Source organism: Hemitrygon akajei, chromosome 10, assembly GCF_048418815.1.
Source record: "Hemitrygon akajei chromosome 10, sHemAka1.3, whole genome shotgun sequence".
NCBI classification, from domain to species: domain Eukaryota; kingdom Metazoa; phylum Chordata; class Chondrichthyes; order Myliobatiformes; family Dasyatidae; genus Hemitrygon; species Hemitrygon akajei.
In genome coordinates this window covers 146,700,016-146,724,914 of record NC_133133.1, presented here as the reverse complement: position 1 = coordinate 146,724,914, position 24,899 = coordinate 146,700,016, and the positions used below count along the sequence as shown (strand labels likewise).

The 24,899-nt window shown below is 39.3% G+C and overlaps 2 protein-coding genes across 7 annotated transcripts in view; one reads left to right on the top strand and one right to left on the bottom strand.

Annotated features, from left to right (window-relative positions):
- The window catches only part of lrtm2a (leucine-rich repeats and transmembrane domains 2a), a 58,936-nt gene extending 38,047 nt beyond the window's left edge, over window positions 1–20,889 (bottom strand). The window contains exons 1-2 of one of the 2 annotated variants that reach the window (XM_073059278.1): window positions 20,410–20,888; window positions 14,546–14,628 (exon numbers count right to left, since the gene is read on the bottom strand). The gene's annotated coding sequence lies outside the window, so the exon portion shown is untranslated. Of the gene's footprint in view, window positions 1–14,545; window positions 14,629–20,409 lie in introns of both variants that reach the window. The other variant, XM_073059280.1, reaches the window with a different exon arrangement.
- Window positions 1–24,899, top strand: part of cacna2d4a (calcium channel, voltage-dependent, alpha 2/delta subunit 4a) — a 370,881-nt gene that overhangs the window by 247,525 nt on the left and 98,457 nt on the right. The window lies entirely within an intron of this gene.

Genomic DNA, 24,899 nt, shown 5'->3' with positions numbered 1-24,899 from the left:
ACAGGAGTACCTTGCCCAGCCTGGTGCTGGGGTTCCCTTGTCCAGGAGTCTCACATCCTGTCCTGTTGTCTCTCCCTCGACCAAGGCTCTGAGTTCTCGTCATGTCCATGTGCCTCGCCCAGCTTGGTGCTGGGGTTCCCTTGTCCAGGAGTCTCACGTCCTGTCCTGTTGTCTCTCCCTTGACCAAGGCCCTGAGTTCTCATCATGTCCATGTGCCTTGCCCAGCACAGGAGCACCTTGCCCAGCCCGGTGCTGGGATTCCCTCATCCTGTGCTGAGGTTCCCTTCTCCAGGAGTCTCTCATCAAGTCCTGTGCCTCTCCTCATCCTGTAGCCTCGTCTTGTCCTCACCTGGTTCTGGAGTCCGAGCTCAAGTCAAGACCCAGGTTCTGGGTCCTAGTCCAGTCTCTGGCTTGGAGTCCAAGCCCAGGGTTCTAGTTCCCAGTTCCATGTCCTGGTTCCGCTGACCTTGTCAAGTCCTAGCCCAGGCCCAGAATCCTTGTCTTGTCCGGGGCCTGTTTCATGTCCAGTGTCCTTTCTTCCCCATTTTCCTTGCTTCCTTCTCATGCCTAGTCCTGTTCCTGGTACTTCAGTGTCTGTGTCTTGCATTTGGGTCTGCTCCCATTGCCCCCCTTATGACAATAACTCATTCTGACCTGTTAATATTAGTCAGTGAGATTAGGATATTGAATACATTGTATGAAGATTGGGTGACTCAAAACCCACAAAGTGTAATTTGTGGAGGAAAATGCAAACAAAACACAGTGGAGGAAATTGTCTTAGCTCATTTACCACGTAACCAATAAGTAAACCTTTGACTCCACTTCATTACTGCTTATTGAAAATGGCATGAGATTTTAGTTATAAATAATAAATATGAAAATGTTGTCAGGATGCATGAATTGCAGTATTTTAAGAAGTGTATAATTTTCAATTATGTATGACTGCAAAATGATACCAGATACTATTGCCTACTGCTATTATTTATAGTGGACTGTGTAAGAAACAATGTCAAAAACAAAAATCTTTATTAAAACCCATACATGTAAAATATCTTCAAGCTTTTACTTAAGATGTAAATGTTAAAAATTTGGCAGATCAGGGCTGTATTTCCTAATGAGAAATTATCTCACGTTACAAAGAACAATGGATTGTGAAGAATGTTTACTTGAAATTGCGAAAGGACAAAGATTAATCTAATAATCTATTCTGTAATTTTATAGAAGAAAGGATGAGTTGATACATCTTTGGCAGAGAAATGAAATATACAAATAATACCTAAATGAGAATTGCCATAAGTTGAGACTATTCAGTTCTGAATACCTATACACAACAAACATACTTTTGGAGAAAGCCTGACATTTTGGGGTGAAAAAGCTCTAAGTTATGCAAGGATTTGCAGAAGATTACATCTTGAATACTGGAAGGATAATGGTAATATGGATAAACTTTAAAATAACTAGAAGAAGTGGCGTTGTTAATAAGGAGTTACTCTTCTCCTTATGAAATCTAAAACAACTAGATACAATCTTAATGTGCTAATTAAGCCTGTTAAAGAGGTGTCTAAAAAAACTGAGAATTGTATTTGGATTATATTTCACTTATAGCTATAAACAAAATTGGTTGTCGTATTTAAAAGGAATATTTAATTGAAAAATATAGATATTAAACAAAATGAAGGAAAAATAAGAAATTGTAATTTAAAGGGAATGGTAACATCTGCTGGAACTCAGCAGGTCAAGTGGCATCTGTGGGAGGAAAGAAATCATTGATGTTTTAAGTTGAAACTCTACGTCCTTTCAAGGATGTAAGAAGGAGCTAGATAGGTATCTTATGGATAGGGGAATTAAGGGATATGGGGACAAGGCAGGAACCGGGTGTTGATAGTAGATGATCAGCCATGATCTCAGAATGGCGGTGCAGGCTCGAAAGACTGAATAGTCTACTTCTGCACCTATTGTCTATTGTCTATCAAGACTGAGAGTGGAGAGGTCAGATGGCCAGCAAGGAGAGAAGAAAGAAAGCAGCAAGAAAGGATTCCAAAGTGAATAGTAAACTGAGAAGATGATAGAGAGAGAAAGAAGAAAAACTGGGGAGCAGAGAGTGTGAAAATGGGAGTTGTGGAGGGAGATAAGCTAGAAAACAAAGTGCTACCAAAACTGGAGTGAGAAAAGGAAGTGAAAATGTGAATCATCAGAGAAGGTTAAAGTGAGTAACTGTTGGAACCTGATGGGGAAGGGATGGGTAAACCTACGTGAGAAGTAGGTGGATGGGGCCCGGAGGAGGTGAAGGACCTACTAAGCACTTTTTTTCTATATTACAAAGTAAATCCACGTACAAAACACACATGGCTATAAGTGTTCAACTCAGAAGATCTAAATTGTTTGAGGAACACAATGTGCAGGTTTGTGGGGAATCTACTTTTAAATTCAACCAAACATTGATGAGAATTATGTATTTTGAGACAAATATAAAATTCTATACATAATAAGTTCAGAGTATGCTCCACTTTAATTCTGGAATGGTATACTTACCATTCAATTAAACTAAAGATAAAATGACTATATTTGGGAATAAATTTTTAAAATGTCAGTGTCGGGCCTATGCAGAAGGAGCTTTGTATCAGACCAATATTATTGATATTCTGTGGTAGGATTGCTCTCAGTTGCTGCTGTTTGCAAAAATCTCTCATTTGTTTATTGGGAATAAACATATATACCGTAGATTCCGGACTACAGAGCGCACCTGATTAAAAGCCGCTGGCTCTAATTTTAGAAATAAAATCAATTTTTTAATTGTAAAGGCCGCACCGGATTTTAGGCCACACCGGATTTTCGGCCGCAGGTGTCCCACGTTGTAATATGAGATATTTACACAGAAAGATATTACACGTGAGGATTTTTTAACTTTTAATTAAATCCATATGGTAACAAAAACAAATACATATTGCAAATGCTTTTTTTCGAACCGTGCCCGTAACGCGGCTACTTTTAAATATACGTTGCGTATACTTCTTTACTGAACAACATTCCAATATCTCCTAACGACTGGTAAAAAATATATATACTGCAGCCTACCAGGAAAAGTTATTGATCACCTTTAACTTAAAAGCAGCGTTCGCTCAGATCCAAAGCCACTCGCGTAATGCGCTCCCTCCCTCCGTCCCGTTTCATCGCAAACCGGCATTTTCCCACAAGACACCGCGAAACCGGGTGTGACGTCATAGCATCCCGCGATGTAGTACAGAAAACAAATATAGTTAAAACTCTTCTAACTTTAACTAGAAAATGAATTACTAAGCGAAAATATTATAAACTAAGTAACTGCCATAAGGCAGCACAATGCTTCGAGTGTTTTCCATGTTGATGAGGGTGAGTACAAATGACTGATTTACAATAATTTAATTGTGAAAGTGCGCTTGATTTATCGTACAATTTCATTGGACCTCTGTGAACTACTCATCAATTTTATTGGTCTACTGTTATGAGGCAAAATGTTTACGAGGCGGCATGAAAAAAATCATGTATTAGCCGCTTCGGATTAAAGGCCGCAAAGTTCAAAGCTGTTCAAAATGTGGGAAAAAAGTAGCGGCTTAAAATCCGGAATCTACGGTAGGTCATTATCTCTTGACAGTATTTTACTATTTGAACTCTTTATATTAAAATGGAAATATAAGATAAACAGTTGCACATCAGGCTCATACTTTTCCAGCACAGCAATTCCCTGTAGATCTTCTGATAACTTCCTCTGGTTTGTTTCTACCTGAGTGATATAATTGAAACTGCTTCAAACTTTTACTGCCGCTAGAGAACTATGATTCAATGCAATGAATGCTTCAAAGCTTATTTTACTGATTTCATCCTGTACACAAGACACGTTAGAACCAGCACGTTGGAAGCTCATTGCCCTACATGCTTGCCAGTCTCATTTTGTTTTTGTATCCTTATTCCTCTCAGTTTATGTAACCTTGCACAGGTTTATAACATACCAATCTCTGTACTCCTTAAATACTGGTGGTCTTTTATACATCTGACTTTAATTGATCCACCATTGGAAGTGATACTTAAAGAAGCCCTTCCCTAGGCCCTCTTTCTATCTACCTCCTTCTATGTCCCTAAATTTAATTCTTATTTTGAATAAAACTTTTGGCCATTTTCCCATCATCCATAATGACTATTGAATTGAACTGAATTGACTTTATTACTTACATCTTTCATATAAATGAGGAGTAAAAATCTTTGTTACATCTCCATCTAAATGTGCAATGTGCAATTTATAGTAATTTATAATAAATGGTATGCTCAACGGATAGTCAGTATAACATAGAAATACAGTAGCGTCAGCATGAATTAAGCAGTCTGATGGTCTGGTGAAAGAAGTTGTCCCGGAGCCTGTTGGTCCTGGCTTTTATGCTGCGGTACCATTTCCCAGATGGTAGCAGCTGGAACAGTTTGTGGCTGGGGTGACTCAGGTCTCCAATGATCCCTCAGGCCCTTTTTACACGCCTGTCTTTGTAAATATCCTGAACAGTGGGAAGTTCACATCTACAGATGAGCTGGGCTGTCTGCAAAACCCTCTGCAGAGTCCTGCAATTGAGGGAAGTACAGTTCCCATACCAGGCATTGATGCAGCCAGTCAGGATGCTCTCAATTGTGCCCCTATAGAAAGTTCTTGGGATTTGGGGGCCCATACTAAACCTCTTCAACAGTCTGAGGTGAAAGAGGCGCTGTTGTGCCTTTTTCACCACACAGCCAGTATGTACAAACCAAGTGAGATCCTCAGTGATGTTTATGTCAAGGAACTTAAAGTTGTTCACCCTCCCAATGCCAGATCCATTGAAGTCAATAGGGGTGAGCCTGTCTCCATTCCTCCTGGAGTCTACAACCAGCTCCTTTGTTTTTGTGACATTGAAGGAGAGGTTGTTTTCTTGACGCCACTGTTTCAAGGTGATGACTTCTTCTCTGTAAGCTGCCTCACTATTATTTGAGATTAGGCCAATCAGAGTAGTGTTGCACTTTACTGGTAGTGTGCTTTCCTGGTTTCCTAGTGCAACTCAGGTACTTTCCTGAACTAGTTCCATTTTCCTCTATTTGATCCATATACTTCTTGGCATTTCCTCCACGTGAACATATCTAAATGTCTTTTAAACATTGTAATTGTACCTGTCTCCTCTGCTGCTTCTGGCAGCTCGTTCCATTTAATCACTACCTCTGTGTGAATATTTGATTATGCTTATAAAAGGTAACTGCATAAGATAAGAGGGTTGGGGAAATTATATTGGCTTGGATAGAGGATTGTCTAACTAATGTAAAACAGATAGTCAGGAAGAATGGTTTATTTTCAGATTGGTAATCAATATTGGTGAAGCATCTGGAACTAGAAATAAGTTGTTACACATTTTAGATGGAAATGAGGAACTTCTTTCCTCAGATGTCAGCAATGTTGGCATAAATATTGCATATATTCAACACAGATGTTGATAGTTAATTAAACTGCAAAGGAGAAAGCTGGAAGGTAATGTTGTAGCTAAGACTGGATCAGCCATGTTTTCACAGACTTGTGGAACAGGCTTACGGACCTGACTGGTCAAATACTCCACCTTTTCCCTGTTTTTTAAATGCTGGATTGTTTGTTGAAGTTAAAAAGAAAATCATCCATTGTATCCAGAGCCATTGAAATGACTAAATGGAGCAAATAGGATTGATGAGGCTGCTTTTAAAGGAAATGAGCTGGAAGGAGGTAAACCAGTAAATCTCAGATTTGGAAAACCAAAAAAAAGACATTTAATCTCAAAACATCATCTTAGTAGCACAAAACAAAGGGTAATGGTTATCAGTAGTTTTAGTGACTGGAAGATAGTGTGCAGTGAGGTTTCCCATTACTCAGCATGTTATGTTTTGTCACTCCAAAACATAAAAACTAATTGAAAGGAAAACAAGGAAGCCAGGAGTGCGAGTCAAACTTTGTTTTTACTTTGTGAGGCAAACACATATGATGTGGCGACATAATAACATGTGCTATTTACATACTTTTACATATAACTATTATGTAAACATTATATAAACAACAAAGAATACTTAATCAAACAGTATATTTACAATATCACTCATATTACTGAAATACTAAATGCACAACACTCCTCCATGCTTAGCTATATACTGCAATTCAATACAGAACGCACCTCAACATATATAGTACGCTGTATAATTCAACTATTATATAAACACTTACAGCATAGTAAATTATAAATTGTCCAGTTCAGGCCTAAAGATTTAATTGCTGTACAGGGTTTCTTACTTTTGTGGGATAATGAATGAATGATCTCTCTCCCTTCGATACCTTTGGAGGATGGTGCTGGAGCAAGGTTTAACCATTTTGGTTTGTGGAGGTTTGTGGATTGGTCTCTTCACGGACAATATGTTTTTGTGGTCACCTCTTTTCTACATTGTATTTTGGGCAATTTCCATCAGAGCGGCCTACAGACAATGAACGCTGAGCTGAAATTTTGATTTTGTGTTTTATATTCTGTGTTTTTTGCTTGTTGTTCTTTGTTGCTGTTTGCACAATCCCTTTTTGCACATGGGGAGGGGGAATTGACTTTCTTTTTGAATGGCTTCCATGATTCTGCTTTGTTTTGTGGCTGTCTGTGGAGAAGATGAGCTTCAGGGTTGTATACTGCATACATACTTTGATAATAAATGTACTTTGAATCCTCTGAGAGTCTTTCCTGACAAGGGAGGTCGTGCTGCTTGGCAGGTGAGACTTGTGGCTGTGAAAACAATCTCGGTTTCTGGAGCTTCCTTCACAGTGGTTATAGGAATTGACTGAGACTGCAGGAAATGGCTCTAACAGCTCTGGACGCCTTCCTCTCTGTCCTTTTTCCAGTTTGTGCATCTTGATCTTGGGAAGATCCATTTAGTTCACTGGAGTATCCTTTTATTGATCCTTCAGTCGCTCCCTTTATGGTCTGATCTCTCCTCTTGGTTTCCTCATCCACAGCATCATCTGACGAATCCTCTGTTTTCATATCTCCATTGACTCCTTTCTCTTTGGCCTTCCATTCATTCAGCTGGCCTTTGGTCTTTGCACCTACTTTTACAAAAAGCTTTTTGAATCCAAGATTCTGGTTCTTTATACTGACAAACCCCGAATGCTTGCAACTTTCCTGAAGCTCCTTGAACTTTCTTTTCTCTTAAATCCAAGCAACATTTCACAGGCAACTGCTTGATTAACTTATCAGAGGCTTTCTCAGATAATTTACCTACAACAACTGTTGTAGGTTGACCACTGCTTTTGTCACTTTCACAATTCCTCTGAGCGGAATGGTTCTTCTTTGGTAAAATATGTTTTCCATTCTGTTGGGCAGCAGTTCATGGTGTACAGTATGGAGACAGTTGTGGCATCATCCAATACCTTTCTTAGGCAGTGGATGTCCATTTACTTGGATTTTCAGAAGGTATTTGATAAGGTACCACACATGAGTCTGCTTAACAAGATAAAATCCTATGGTGTTACAGGAAAGATACTGGCATGGATAGAGGAATGGCAGCTAGTGGAAATACAGGGGGTCTTCTCTGGATGGCTGCTCGAAGTGGTGTTCCTCGAAGGTCAGTATAGGGACCGCTACTTTTCACATTGTTTGTCAATGATTTAGATAGTGGAATTCATGGCGTTGTGGCAAAGTTTGCAGATGATACCAAGGTAGGTGGAGGGGTAGGTAGTGCTGAGGAAGCAATGTGATTGCAGTAGGACTTAGACAAATTGGAAGAGTAGGCAAAGAAGTGGCAGGTGGAATACAGTGTTGGGAAATGTATGATGATGCATTTTGGTAAAAGGAGCAATAGAGCAGACTATTATCTAATTGGGGAGAAAAATTCAAATATCAGAGGTGCAAAGGGACTTAAGAGTCCTCATGTAAGTCTCCCAGAAAGTTAATTCACAGATTGAGTCTGTGGTAAAGAAGGCAAATGCAATGTTGACATTTATTTCAAGGGAATAGAATATAAAAACAAGGAGATAATGCTGAAGCTTTATAAGATGCTGGGCTGCACATGGAGTACTGTCAATAGTTTTGAGTGCCATATCTCAGAAAGGCTGTATTGCTTCACTCATTTTTCAAGATGAAGATGTTGATAATCCTGACAGCCCCACACTTGCAAACATGTAACTTTGCCTGAAAGTATATTAAACATCTCACTTTAGAAGCGGAAGTGCTCAACTGGTCTGTATAAGTTAATTCCTGTACATTTACCTGTACCCTTTATTTTATCTGTGCTTGTACAGTATATTACTTCATTAAAATTTCACTTGCTACTCATTTAATATCTAACTTGTACTGATTTACATGATATTTTAAAGGCATGATGAGGCGGTTAGCTATTGCTTAATGTGATCCTTCTGTAATTCGGCATTTTCACTAATCCGGCACTCCTCAGGTCCCCATGGTGCTGGATTATAGAAGCTCGACCTATATTTAAAAAATGACTTTGAAACTTGAATCTATGTAATTAACCTGGTCAAGGAAGAGTTCATAAACCCAATTACTTTCCTCTCCCTCACCTATTATCACAAACCCTTCAATCAGCTCAACAGCCACAGCATCTTCAATTATATTTGCGGTTTCAGGTTATTGAACTTGATCCAAGTTTCACAGATAAAGTGTTACCCCATTTTATTTTCTTGTGTTCATGCATTCATGCAAATTGATTGCAATATGGCATTCCTATTACCAGAGGAATAATTAACAGGCTTAATTATTTTGAATTTTCTGCAGGTTCCTGATTTTTGCATTAAGCAAGTTCATCCTTCAGCAATGACTTTTCCATGAGTACTGTTAAATCTAGTTTTATAATTTTACTATTCATACCATTTAATCACTGAAATTGGTAAAACTTGGAACAAGTTATCTTTGTTATATATAGGTGAACATATTTTCTTAAATGTACTAATTACTGCCTTAAAACTGGTCCAGAGACCATTACATAACACTTCTCCACTCAAGAATTTTGAATGGGACCATAAGAAATGCTATAGAACAGAGATTATATGAACAACATCACTTATAAGACCAATCTCTTTGCTGACTACTCTTTATTTTGTACATCCAACTGCTTTACAATTTATAGTGCCAGTTGCTCAAAAAATTGAGTCATACAAAATTCAGCAATGTTTTGAATTTACAAATTGTATTTATTTTTAAGAATGGTTAATGACGAAATGTGAAAAATATCTCACCAAAGAACATTTCTAGATGTGTTTTAGTGTGGACTGCAACATAATTGAGAATTTTAACCAAATTGGAAATTGATTGGGACTCCCATACTGTTAAGGGTCTAGATTGGTTAGAGTTTGTGAAATGTATTCAGGAAAGTTTTCTAAATCAATATATAGATGTTCCAACTAGGGAGGATGCAATATTAGATCTCCTATTAGGAAATGAGTTAGGGCATGTGACGGAAGTGTGTGTAGGGGAACACTTTGGTTCCAGTGATCATAACGTCATTAGTTTCAACTTGGTCATGGATAAAGATAGATCTGGTCCTTGGGTTGAAATTCTAAACTGGAAAAAGGCCAAATTTGAAGAAATGAGAAAGGATCTAAAAAGCGTAGATTGGGACAGGTTGTTCTCTGGCAAGGATGTGATTGGTAAGTGGGAGGCCTTCAAAGGAGAAATTCTGAGAGTGCAGAGTTTGTATGTTCCTGTCAGGGTTAAAGACAAAACGAATAAGAATTAGGAACCTTGGTTCTCGAGGGATATTGGAACTCTGATAAAGAAGAAGAGAGAGATGTATAACATGTATAGGCAACAAGGAGGAAATAAGATGCTTGAGGAGTATAAAAAGAGTAAGAAAATACTTAAGAAAGAAATCAGGAGGGCTAAAAGAAGACATGAGGTTGCTTTGGCAGTCAGGGTGAAGGATAATCCTAAGAGCTTCTACAGGTATGTTAAGAGCAAAAGGATAGTAAGGGATAAAATTGGTCCTCTTGAAGATCAGAGTGGTCGGCTATGTATGGAACCAAAAGAAATGGGAGAGATATTAAATGGGTTTTTTGCATCTGTATTCACTAAGGAAACTGGAATGGAGTCTATGGAAACAAAGCAAACAAGTAGGGAGGTCATGGAACTAATACAGATTAAAGAGGAGGAGGTGATTGCTGTCTTGAGGCAAATCAGAGTAGATAAATCCCCAGGACCTGACAGGGTATTCCCTCGGACTTTGAGGGAGACTAGTGTTGAAATTGCAGGGGCCCTGGCAGAAATATTTAAAATGTCGATATCCATGGGTCAGGTGCCGGATGATTGGAGGATAGTTCATGTAGTTCCGTTGTTTAAAAAAGGCTCAAAAAGTAAGCTGGGAAATTATAGGCCGGTAAGTTTGACATCTGTAGTAGGTAAATTATTGGAAGGAATACTAAGAGATAAGATCTACAAGTATTTGGATAGACAGGGACTTATTAGAAACAGTCAGCATGGCTTTGTGCATGGTAGGTCATGTTTAACCAATCTATTAGAGTTTTTCAAGGAAGTTACCAGGAAAGTGGATGAAGGGAAGGCAGTGGATGTTGTCTACATGGACTTCAGGAAGGCCTTTGACAAGGTCCCGCATGGGAGGTTAGTTAGGAAGATTCAGTCGCTAGGTATACATGGAGAGGTAGTAAATTGGATTAGACATTGGCTCATAGGAAGAAGTCAGGGAGTGGTAGTGGAGGCCTGTGACTAGTGGTGTGCCACAGGGATCAGTGCTGGGTCCATTGTTATTTGTCATCTATATCAATGATCTGGATGATAATGTGGCAAATTGGATCAGCAAATTTGCTGATGATACAAAGATTGGAAGTGTAGTGGACAGTGAGGAAGGTTTTCAAAGCTTGCAGAGGGATTTGGACCAGTTGGAGGAAAGGGGAGAAAAATGGCAGATGGAGTTGAATACAGACAAGTGTGAGGTATCGCACTTTGGAAGGACAAACCAAGGTAGAACATACAAGGTAAATGGTAGGACACTGAGGAGTGCAGTAGAACAGGGATTTGGGAGTACAGATACATAATTCCCTAAAAGTGGCGTCACAGGTAGATAGGGTCATAAAGAGAGCTTTTGGTACATTGGCCTTTATAAATCAAAGTATTGAGTATAAGAGTTGGAATGTAATAGTGAGGTTGTATAAGATATTGGTGAAACTGAATTTGGAGTATTGTGTGCAGTTTTGGTCACCTAATTACAGGAAGGATATTAATAAGGTTGAAAGAGAGCAGAGAAGGTTTACAAGGATGTTGCCAGGGCTTGAGAAACTGAGTTACAGAGAAAGATTGAATAGGTTAGGACTTTATTCCCTGGAGCATAGGAGAATGAGGGGTGGTTTGATAGAGGTGTATAAAATTATAATGGGTATAGATAGAGTGAATGCAAGCAGGCTTTTTCCACTGAGGCCAGGGGAGAAAAAAACCAGAGGTCATGGGTTAAGGGTGAAGGGGGAAAAATTTAAAGGGAACATTGGGGGGGGGGGGCTCCTTCATGCAGAGAGTGGTGGGAGTGTGGAATGAGCTGCCAGATGAAGTGGTGAATGTGGGCTCACTTTTAACATTTAAGAAAAACTTGGACAGGTACATGGATGAGAGGGGTATGGAGGGATATGGCCCAGGTGCAGGTCAGTGGGACTAGGCAGAAAAATGGTTTGGCACAGCCAAGAAGGGCCAAAAGGCCTGTTTCTGTGCTGTAATGTTCATTGGTCAAGAGATGACAGTCATTTCTTGCATAATCTGAATGGAGATTTGCAAGGTAGCTGCTACAAAATATTGGGGGGGGGGGGGGGAAACAGCCTCGATTTGTCAAGGGTGAGGAGATTGAAAGCTTGATCAGATCAAGACTTTCAAATGTGAAAGATTGTGCTGAAATGGGATCTGATTTACTTTTAGCAATGAAATGCATTCATTTTATTAATAAATATGCACCTGCTTTTTTCATTACATCGCTCCCCTGACTCCAATGCCTTTCACTCCTTTTCCCCAGCACCATCATATTTATTCAAATTCTCCTCACTATTATGGAGTTAAATGGTGACTCCTTTGATGGCGTGGGCAGTTAGAAGCACAGGCATCTATCTTCAGCATGATTGAAAGCTCCGTGTTTGACTACAGTAGTAATTTTGACTAAAGTATCAGGGACTTGATACTTTGGCAAGTTTCCTCATGTTTGAACACCTTTGAACTTGGACCCAGGGATCAAAACTACTTGACAATGTTTGTATGCCTACACCAAAATACCAATCATACCAAAACAATTTAAGTTAATACTAAACAAAATGCTGCAAGATATCATCGAGTTGTTCATGTAATCAAAATGATCAAGCTCAAGTTCAAATTTATTGTCAACTGAATGCACATACAGTAGATACAACCAAACAAAACAACATTCCCCCAGACCATAGTGCATCCACAAAACATATATCACAAACAGCACATAAACCAAAATGTTATACCACAAATGGGTTAATAAAATATAATTCAAAATGCATGTAGTAAAGCACAGCACAGATAAACAGTAAACAGCTCACTGTTCTAGTGATGAGACCTCAGCGGTGACAGGGTATTCATTAGTCTCACAGACTGAGGGAAGAAGCTGTTATGCTGTCTGGCAGTCCTAGTCCTGATGCTCCTGTACCTCCTTCCTAATGGTAGTGGGTCAAAGAGATTGTGGGATTCAACAATGATTTGGGCCTTTCATCTGCAAATGCTTCTGCTAAATGTCACAAATAGAGAGGATAGAAATCCCGATGATCTCCTCAGCAGTTCTTACTGTCTTCTGTAGGGTCTTGCGGTCCAATGCTTTACAGCTTCCGTACCACATAATGATGCAGCCTGAGAGGACACTGTCGATAGTGCTCCTGTAGAGAGCTGTACAGCCTTTAGAACGGGGGCAAGGAGCTTGTACACCTCAATCTATTAATATCACTGAAGAGGAATTAAAGGTATTGGGATAGGTACTTAACAGGTTACAGAGCACAAAGTCCAGCTAAAATAGATCAAGTGTGCAGTCATGAGGTCTGAAGAAGTCTACCTGATGTTCAGGATTTATAAGAGTGGGTATAGAGTTGTCTGGGAGCTAGAGATGGCGTTGTTGGATGCAAAAGAGCTGACAGGTTATTAAGTTTTACTCCTTCCTCACACCTTCATCTCAGTAAGAAAAAAAATTATGCATGTTTGAAAGAAGATTCAGCAACTATTTTTTGAAATATTAATTCTATAAGTTCCTGGTTGGCATGCATTTGAATAGTCACAGACCATAAATTACCTTGTCAGGTTGGAGTGAACAGGAGATGAGAAGATCAAGTCCTTCTTGAGAAATCTACAGAGTTGCTGCTGTTCTTTAAGTGCACCACAGAGTATTCATTCTAAAGGTGCTATACTAAAGGTTAACTATGCCCATATTGATCATGTGAAAGCCCTGACCAGAGGCTTTTTGTACTGACTTGAGTTTCATCAGGGCATTGAGGCCCAGTAACTCCTGCTGTTCAATAATTTTTTCAAAATGGCCACAGAGAGTAAGGGTGCTGACTATTGGGTCAGGTACCTCCACAGAACAGTCTTAAAGAATATGGGGACTGCTTTTGCAATATATAGCTTAGTGACTGATTTCTGACAATACTTTTCACTTCAGGTTGGCAGTTTCTGCTCCCACTGGGTGTACTATCTCTGCCTGCATCAGCTGCTAAAGCAGCATTAATCTAGCTCTAGTGATCAGAATGGAAGAGAACCAACATACCTTTAACCCTCTGAATGCTGCTCAGATGCAGCAGAATCAGAATCAGATTTACTATCATTGGCATATGTCATGAAATTTGTTAACTTTACAACAGCTATACAATGAAATACATGATGGATAAATATAGAGAAAAAGAAACTGAATTACAGTAAGTATATACTGTAAATGTCTATTAAATAGTTGTTAAAATAGTGCAAAAAATAGTAGTGAGATAGTGTTCATGGGTTCAATGTCCATTTAGAAATCAGATGGCAGAGGAGAAGAAACTGATCCTGAATTGCTGAGTGTGTGACTTCAGGCTTCAGTACCTCCTTCCCAAAGGTAACAATGAGAAGAGGGCATGTCCAAAATGGTGGGGGTCCTGAATAACCCCCACCACCCAGGCACTGCTCCTTGAAAATGTCTTGGATACCACAGAGGCTAGTACCCACGTTGGAGCTGACTAGTCTGTAACTTCCTGTAACTTTCTGCAACTTACAGTTTGTGCAGTAGCCACCCCACCATACCAGACAGTGATGCAGCCAGTCATAATGCTCTCCATTATACTTTTGTAGAAGTTTTCAAGTGTTTTAGTTGACAAACAAAATCTCCTCAAACTTCTAATTACATATAGCTGCTGTCTTGCCTTCTTTAATTGGCAAGGCTTAACAATAGGCCTGCAGAGTGCAGGTAACAATGAACCAACAATTACTAGAAAAATATATGCACTAGTAAAATACATTTCATCTATCTCTATCTCTGCTCTGGCCCCAGATGTACAATGTCAGGCTTATCATTGACATCTGCTTACCCGTCTAGTGAAAGGGAGCAGCTTCCAACAGCTTGGCTACAGCTCAGTGGGGGCACTTTGTCATTACACTGGACTATCCAAACCTAGATGGAAAATATTTACGAGGGAAAGATAAATTAATGTATATAATTAAATAACGTGCATTCTTTAATTATCATTTGATGTTAAGTAACTTAGATTCAGAATAATCTCACTAGCAATTAACTTAAACTAAACTTTGAAATTAGTTCACAGAGAACTGAAACAATTAGTGCACTGTACAATTGTTCTCTTGGTATTTAACTGGATCAATTGCTGTTTACTGTTTATAACTGGCATTAACCCTTAACAATTACATTAAGGAAATCTTGTCAAACCATCTTAATTAGAAAAAGCATAATATAGATTTTTGCTCCAAGATAAGACATTTATTTGTAAAGCTGCCTCCAAAGCCAATTGGTGTGAATTATATGGATTTAAATGGTAAGAAATCAATGATAACTACTATTTATTCCTACATGACAATGCTCCTTCCTTAATGAGAGGTATGAATAATTACAGAAGCGGTGAGTCAAATATGATGACGTGTCTTGTCAAAATTCTCTTAAAAGAACCATCAGACACGTTCTTTGGACAGTAAAATGTATCTGGTCACTTCAACAGGAAACTTTTTCTGAGATTGTGAGAATACTAATTGCAAGGCTACTCATTCTCCACCAACCTTCTGGAGTCTTGGGTGATGCAATAATGCAGTATTTCATTCCCCCTCACTTTGAAAGGTTCAATTTCAAAGAAGTAAATATTGGCCATTGCACTGTATCCTTCGCCTTTGTACTCTGCTCATTGGGAATGAATTGCTCCAGTGTTCTGGTCAGCAAATCAGTTTCACGTTGAAGTATATGCAATAGTGTGGTGAGTGAAAATGGAGTGCTCAAGTTTTTCCAGGCTACTAAGTCATTCATGTCCAGAGAGGGTGTGCCCCCAATGCTGGATGATATGATCCTTTTGCACCAACATTTGCAGTGCCCTCTTCTTTATCCACCTTGTAGTGTAGTCCCCCTGGCAATGCTGAGGTTTCCTGCTAATTATGTTGGATTCAATAGATAAAAGCAATGTTAGAAGCGATGTTTGAACTGTGTCCTGGACTGGTGTGGATGGTGGAATCTCAGCCTGAGTAAGTCAATGGCATTTCTCAATAGGATCCATAACTTTTATTGTAATGATGCACAACCAGAATTTATGGATCAGAGACAGGTGTGAGAAGGTTGGATAGGTCCCAAGGTTCAGACCTCAGAGCAGCACTATCCTAAAAGATATCTGGCAAGTTGAAGTTTCCCATGAATGCTTAAACAGTGACCATGAGATAAATAACTTCGGTGATCTATGGTGAATTGAACTTCCAAGATTTGTGAGGAGCTCCATGTTTTGAAGGGAGCACAAAATACTCCATGACGGCAGTCTAATGGTCCATATTCTGAATTTCGGGGGAGCCAGCATTGCTGGCAAATTTATTTACTTGTTCAGTTTCATCTTCTGCAAGAAAAAGTGGTGGGTTTTTTTTCTGGCAGAGTGGAACATCAGTGACCTCTCTAGAATTGAAATAATTGTCAAATTGTGAGATAGGGCATGCATCAGATGTGACTATGTGAATGATGTGGTGCAAGAAAGCAAGACGTTAATCTGTAAAGATATATCAGTCTAGGTATGAGTATGGGAACTTGGGATGTGGCTGCAGAGGATCCCGAATCTCTATGATAACTGCCCCTTAGAGATGTCAAGATAGGAGTAGGTGTCCCTATAGACCATATATGTCAAACTCAAGGCCCGCGGGCCAAATCCGGCCCACGGTGGAATTATCTTTGGCCCGCGAGATAATATCTAATTACTATTAAAGCTGGCCCCAGTAATCGAAGCGCCTATGGCGTATGATATGGCTAATGCTGAGTTTATTCAGGTACCAGGTTTTCAGGGTTTTTAGTGTTTATTCGGCAGTCTTGCTCGGCAGTCTTCTTCATAAGAAACGGAATTTGTAAAGTGAAACACTTTATAGTTATAGCAGAGACTGAGACACATGAGAGCAGGCTGAAAAAACGGAGGCAACGAAAGCTGTGTTCGCACGCGTCCGACTGATCCGACCCGCATGAAGCTGCATTTTGCTCAATCCGGCCCGTGACCTAAAATGAGTTTGACACCCCTGCTATAGACTATGGCAATGGGGACTTCAAATGAGATTATATCTCCCTTAAGATCCATGAACTTGCCTGCAATGTCAGCCCTGAAACTCCAACTCTGAGAGCATAGTCATAGAAAGCATTTTTTTTTTCTCTAAAATACCCAATATGGTTAGTTTTCAAATGCTGAAATGTTGGTCATGCTCTGTGAACACTCATCACCATTCAGGGCTCCAAACAGTCCTTCCAGGTGAGGTGACACTTCACTTGTGAGCCTTTTGGGGTCATTATTATATATAATTGCTCCCAGTGTGGCCTCCTGTATATCAGCAGGACCCAGCATGGATTGGGAGGCCACTTCGTCGAGCATCTTCGCTCCATCCACCACAAAAAGCAGAATCTCCCACCACCTCGTATTTCTTCCTCCCCCCACCCCCCCCCCCCCCCCCCCATCACCTTCTTATTCTGACTTCTCCCCTTCCTTTCCAGTCCTGATGAAGGGTCTCGGTCTGAAACGTCAACTGTTTACTCTTTTCTATAAATACTTCCTGGCCTGCTGAGCTCCTCCAGCATTTTGTGTGTGTCAATTTGAATAGTGTCTAGTTTGAGCAGTTCTGTAGTAGATGATGAAAATTTGAACTTTTATTGTGGTGACAAGTAGCGTTAAGAAAACTTGATTAAGACTGCTTTGGGCTAATGTCATCTAATTTTTGCTAGAAGTACTCTAAAGTGGCAATGCATGAGGATTGACATGATTCAATGTACATAGCTCTGATGCTGAGGCCATATTATTGCCAGAGATGCCTGTTCAAATTTCCAGAGTAATGCAATATTTCCTGGGAATGATCGCAGTTGTATTCCACTCTAGGTAAAATCATTTCAACAAAGCACTGGTCCTTTTTAGGTTCTTGGCACACAACTCATAATTTACAAATATATTATTCTATCATTGCTATTTATACTATTTTCCTATGGTGCTGTTGATCTTGTGCTCGAACTATGGTAGGTGTTTGGAGTAATGCCTGCAGGAACTCAGAACTGTGACATTGAAACTATGTGAAAGTGGAAAAAAAACTGCAGATCCTGGAATTCTGAAATATCTACTGAACAAAGACTTTGGCTCTTAAACATTAAATCTGTTTCTCTATCCAGAGCTGCTCAACCTTTTGTTGAGTTGCACCAATGAAACAAAGCGTAGGCTTGTTTTAAGTTAACCAGTCAAAAGTTTTGCATTATAATTGCCATGTTTCAATTTGTTAGTCGGTTTTATTTAATCAGCTGGGGTTCTTTTTCTGGAACAATGGAAGTGTTGCTTGCCATCCTTGCCTTAACTTTTAGTGTACGTCAATTTAAGTAAAATGCATCAATGCCAGTTTACTGAAGGAATAACCTCACCTTGCATAATTGTGTGTTTCTTTAGTGCTACATTCCATACCTGCCATAAAAACTTTGAAGTGATTGAACCTGGATATTTACACACCTGACCAAAGATTTATCTGATAATGAATCTTCAAGCTGTTGCCATTTGTATCGACCACGTGTGATTGTTTACCAAAAACTCTATATTAGGATGTCCCGGCATCCAGCCCCCTCCCACCCCTGATGCTGACAGCCACTTGCCTCGTGCTGGATTTGGTAGTGCCACTGTGAAATACTGTGGACTCATCATGTCTTGTACAAGCTCCAGCAAATCGTAATGAAGCCCCCACCCCCACTTTCTTCTAGATATCCAACAAAGGAATATGGTGTGACAGATGGAAGTTGCAATGTTTCTGCTCCCACTGGGTGTACTATCTCTGCCTGCATCAGCTGCTAAAGCAGCATTAATCTAGCTCTAGTGATCAGAATGGAAGAGAACCAACATACCTTTAACCCTCTGAATGCTGCTCAGATGCAGCAGACTATGTCTGAAACAAAGGCTTCAATGTTCACACATTTTTGGGTACAATGCTTTAAAACAAAGAAGCCTCGATATATCTGTGACTGTTCTTAAGATGATAAATTATTTATGATTTTCTAGCTGTTCAAATCTTGCTTTTAATATTTCAGGGATACTACGGAACCATGAAGTTTAAATTCTAGTGTAGTGCAATGATTAGCTGCTTCCAACTTGACTTTTAGCTAAATGTACCTCATAATTATAGATAAAAATAAAAATATTGATTTCTTTATATGAAGATTATGTGAAGTGAAATGAATGACTGGTGAATTTATGACTTGTTAGGCAGGGGTGAGTCTTGATCAGAACACTGAGCATTTCTTGCTCTTGATCAAATAGGGCTGCACCAGCATTGTAATAGGTGTTAATGACCACTTTTCTAGCAAATTCAATTGCATTGGAGGCCCAAAAGTGTAAGAAATGTGCCATCTGAGAGTTGAAGTCAGGGAATAAGAGCCTGTGTTGCACTGGTAGAGGTGTAAGATGAGGAAATATCAAGACTGGTGCCATGACCTTGGAGATGTGATCCAAGTAGGGTTTGAAGAAGGATCACAGCCATGAATTGGAGTGGTCAGGAGTGAACATGGGAAAACTGAGTTACACATATGGATGATGGAGTGGTGGGGTGGGGGGGAGTGTGTGTAGGATTCAGGCAGAGGCTCAAGATTGCAATTAGGGATCAGGATTGAAGAACACTTCTAAGAATCTGGGGTAGCAATAAGATAAGCCTCCTCTGGGAATTTTAAGGGATAATGGGGTTGTACTGTATATTTGTGAGTACTGGTAGGGTCTCTACTATCAAGAAGATCACTTTTTTAGAATCAGTAGAATCATAAGAATGGAAAATCAGGTAATCAAAGTTTGAAGGATTTTTCAGGATTGAAGAATTGAAGTTTGGAGGCCAGAAAGCTGGCAGCAAGATCACTGTGAGTGATCTGCTCATGTGGGAGTAGGGGCCAAAAAGTTGGAATTTATCGATTTATCTAATGAGGATCTTGGTCCAACATTGTTTTTGGAAGGACCTAGTTGTCCTGGGAGTGATCAAAATGATTGCTTCTGAAACAATTTAGTCCAAATTCCCCACTTTGTTCTAAAAGTACCATGCTTTCAGAGATGGTAAATTGACTAGAAATATTACATTTTTATGTTTTATTCCAGTTGAAAATCATTTTAGTTTCCATTACGCTAAATATATAGTATGTACTTGAGTTTGCAGGCCGTGCAAATTACAATTTTTGAGAAAAAAAATGTCATATCTTTAACTCAAGTATAGAAACATACCCTTAAATAATCACAAAACCAGTTTATGTTGAATTCTGTGAAAATAATTTGCTTACATATTGTTTAGATACAAGGAGATAATTAGCTGAAATGCTCCTGAGATGGACCATTTAAACAATATTTGCCCGTTGGAAACATTAGCATCATAACATGACTAGAGAGTAAACAGGAATACTTGTTCTTTAAGCTTTACGTTTAGACTATAATCACAGACTCTTTGTATCATTTAGTGCAAATGTAGAATGTGGAATTAGCTGTACACCATACTTTTGAAATGAATACATTCTTCCTCCATCACAAGCCAAAATAATAATTTTTTTCTCACAATGATTAAAATATTCATCTCTCCCAAATATCAAACAGATACACATTTTTGTTTTAGATCTCTCTGTACTGGTCTTTAATTTTATTTTGATATTTACAGTGTTATTTAATCCCTGATAAATGCAGAACATACGTTTCTTATAACTGAGTAAATAAATAAATTGCCTTACCTTTCCCATGGACTGTCATCTCTCATCCTACATCACGAGTGCAGCTTTTTTCCTGATAGTGTTGCTGAGTTGAATAACGTTACAGCTAAATATACCGATGAATTGCAGATAAAATAACCTGGGGAGACACAAGCTATCTCCTTTGTATTTTGACCAGATCTTTCTCTCCCCAGAGTCTAATGTGTTACAAGCCTGTAATCAGGTTGAAATGAAACACTCGGCTGTGACACCGGGTTTGTAGCTAAATTGATATGGCATATATTATAGCCATAGTGATGCAAGGTTTGAAATTGTAGAACTCAGTGCAATATCTTAACCTCAAACTGAATTTTGTCATTTGTTTTTATTCCTTAATTTCTCCTTCACGACCTTGTGAAACATTAAACATTCTCTCTTTTATGAAAGTTTAGGATTATTCGGTTCTCAATTGGCTGATACCTGTCTTAAGGCAAGGATGTTAGTAGACACATGCAGGAATCCCCTTCCCCATTAGGAGGTTACATTCTTTCTTCCTGACAGCCAAGCTGAGGTTAAAAAATGTGACTGCAGGGAAATCTCAGTTTCATGGTTGGCCTACTTAGGCTGTCATTTGTGCATTTTCTATTTCTAGCATAGCCCAATTTGCAAACTGTTTAATGGCTACAAATATTCTATTAAAGTGAAACAAAGTGAATGTGAAACAAATTTCAACCGCTAGCCTGTAGGATTTTCTTTGGAAATAATAGTGATCATTTTGGACCATTTGAAATCTATGTGAAAATAATAATTAATGAAATAAATAGTTGTAATAGTCATTTCCAATGCACAAAAAAAGGCATACTCTACCTAATCAAAACTGCTCATAAATATTTGGTGAGCTCATCCACAGGCCAGTCAAATAACAGTCTGTGTTAGTAATTCTCACAGTCAATGTCTCCTCCATTATCATTACAATACGTTCTATTCCACTAGTAGGGCAAACTCAATAGCAGGGGCAGCAGAGTGGCATACAGTATGTATAGGACTAAGTGACCTTAGTTGTAGAATCTGGACCACATGCCATTTCTGTTCATTTCTACTCTGAACTATTTAAACTAATGATTCCTTCTTTCCCATCTGTTGATGATGTTCCTCCCTTCTCTGCATATCCATGTGCCTATCTCTGAGTCTCTTAAATACTCCTATGGTATCGGCCTCCAGCAGCACTGCCCAGGTACTCCAGGCCCCCACCACTCTCTATGTAAAAAAACAACTTGCCTTCCACATTTCCTTTATACTTTCCTCCTTTCACCTTAAATACTGTACATACCCCCTGTACTACTAGACATTTCAATCTTGTGAAAAGAATACTGCACATCTACTGACTGCCTCAAATCACCTTATAAACTTCTATCAAATTTCCCCTCAGCCTCTGCAGCTCTAGAGAAAAAGACCCAGTTTTTCCCGAGTCTCCTCATAGCACATGTTCTCCAAATCAGATATCATCCTGGTAAATTCTTTCTACACCTTCTCTAAGGCCTCTACATCCTTCCTAACTTAAGGCAACCGGATACTATAAATATCGCCTAACCACAGTCTTATAAAGCTGAATACCACGTAAAGCCAGTCTTATAAAGCTGAATTGTACATGGAACTTAGAAAAATAGAGGGCTATGCATTATGGAAATTCTAGGCAGTTTCTAGAGTAGGTGACATGGTCGGCACAACTTTGTGTGCTGAAGGGCCTGTAATGTGCTGTAAACTTCTACATTCTATGTTCTATAAAAATTGAAGTCAGGAAAGATGCATATGTGTGTCTTGCCAGGGAACTTTGATGTCCATCACAATGAGGAACTCTGTATATGAACTGGCTAATTCTGAAGGAAAAAGCAGCTACTTGGGGCATGTGGCAGATAGTGGAGAAGCAGACATCTAACAGTTCCAGTTGACATCAGTCTCACCAATGTACATCATATCTGCTGATTTGTAAAACCATTATAGTGTATTTACAGTGCAACATACAATAAGACCATTTTTAGATCATTTTTTATGCTCCCGAAATTTGGTTCAAAACTTCTGAGCATTTGACAGGAGTTCTCTCTTTGGAGTGTAGACGGGAAATTTGGACAAGGTTGTCCTGGGACGGACCATCATTGGGCAATCCTGGACAACATGGTTTTTGTGGTGCTGCACTCAGCTCACACCCCTGTATATTTCTTCCTACAGCTACTCGCTGCTGCCCTGCACGGACACACCTACATCCCCAAATATCAATTCAAACTCTCTTGAGGCCTACATTCTGATCACATCATCCTCCAAAGTCAGACTCCAATGTCTCCCTCTCTTTAGTTCATTCAATGTACACAACCACCAACCTTAAAACCTCCCCGTGCTTCTTACCTTTTCATTGGCCCAATCCTGAACACATTCTACACTTGATCCTTGGTTCCTTCCCTCATTTTATGTCTGATTCTATTTTTCCCACTGATCTAGGAAACAGTGTCCCTGATTCCTCTCTCCCTACACCTAATTCAAGAAATAAGGCCCCCACCATCATTCAATGCTCTTGATGCATCTCTGACCTCCCTGTAGTAGCACTGGGGTCTGATGCCATACAATACCATCTCTAAGCTAATGATGCTTCTTTCCCTAGTCTAACCACAACAGGGAGATCCAATGCACCCCACAATACCCCAGCCCACCCATAACACAAGGGTCCAATGCCTCTCATTGTCGCCATCCCTTGTAAAATCATACACGGTTCTTAAACTTCACTCCCATCCAAACCACAGCATCTGCAATAGACATGCTTCAGGGCTTCCCTGCACATCTTCCCCAACCCACCCCACCCCTCACAATCACAGACCACAAGCCTCCCTTCCCCCACATACAGTGCACAAGGTCTGATGCTCACCTGCAGCCATCTTTTGTATTCTCAAACTGTTCCCCACCCCATCTATAAATGCAGATCGTGTCCACAGACACCACCCCTGAGATAATCGCAACACCGTGTGGCATATTTTCAATGAGGATGATGGGTAATGCTCATTTGTTTGAGTACCAAGTCTTGGGCACTATGTGTGAATGAAACTTGCATTGGGGAGGCCAAATACTGAAAGAGTATGGTGAGGCACAGCCTTGTTGGGTTTCCTGGTATTATTGTCTTGCGATTGTTTTTGCAGCCTGTGCAAATTGCAGAGCAATTGACTTCAACGGGAATTATAGAGCAACAATGTAGGAAGAGCAGGAGAAGTCAGGGTATTTCTTTAAATTAATTTTGTTCTGACATTTAATCTTCAATATTTTAATTATTTATAAATATTCCCATTTGTTTTTCAATAACATTATTCTTTCCATTTAATTCAATTAGCTTTTACATGTCTGAACATTTGAGGCAGTCAAAAATGTGCTAAATGCAGCTAATTACAACTGTTAAAAAAGCATCAATCTCTGCTTTGTACATTTTCAAAGGTTTATTCAAAATTAAAGCTGGCAAAATTACCAATCTCCAGCCTTACATCAGTATAGTTCTGCTGTGTGTCAAAGGCTTACAGTGGTATTTCAGAGACACAGCCTCTTCATTATTAGTGCGGCTGAACCTATTGGACTTCTGTAAATTGGAGGGTAACAGTGTGGGTTTATGTGGACTATGAATTATGATTTGATGCTGCAGAAACTTGTTTAACAAAAATAGTTAATTTTAGCAAAAAGTCAGAGGTAGTGATGTAATTCTTATAATAGAAATGGTTAATTCGAAGTCAATTTATTATCAAGTACATATATGTCACCATATACAACCCTGAAATTCATTGTCTTGCAGACATTCACAGTGAATACAAGAAACATGATAGAATTAATGAAAGACCACACCCAACAGTACAGACAACAACCAATGCACAAAAACACGTGCAAGTACAAAAGAAAGAGGAAAAAATATAATCATAATAAATAAGCAATAAATATTGAGAACATGGGATGAAGAGTCCTTGAAATTGAGTCCATTGGTTATGGGAACAGTTCAGTGATGGAGTGAGTGAAGTTGAGTGAAGTTATCCCCTCTGGTTCAAGAGCCTGATAGTTGAGGTGTATTAACTGTCCCTGAACCTGATGTGTGGGTCCTGAGGCATTTACAGTTAACGCATTCATATGTTGCAGTAATATAGTGAGAAATTTCATATCTATTATAGTAGCCCCATGATTCGTAGTACCTTCCGGGTGAAGCATTCCTTGATATCTTTATAGATAAAGAGATTCCTTTACAGGAATTTTTGCATGAGAGCGTGCTGAGGAAGCTGAGGTGTAGGTAATTCAACTTGCCAAGAAACCAGTATTCTACTTCACTAGTAAATTGCTACCTTCTTTGTTTTAATGTATTTGTGAAGCCATTACAAATTGGCAAGAATAGAAGTCCTTCTTCGTGGTTGTGGAAGGATATTGATGACTGCTACTTGGTACATTTTCTTGTAAATCATCAGGGCACAAAGGTGGCCTTTGGGCCTTTGAATCTTCACCACATCTCAAAACACACCAAT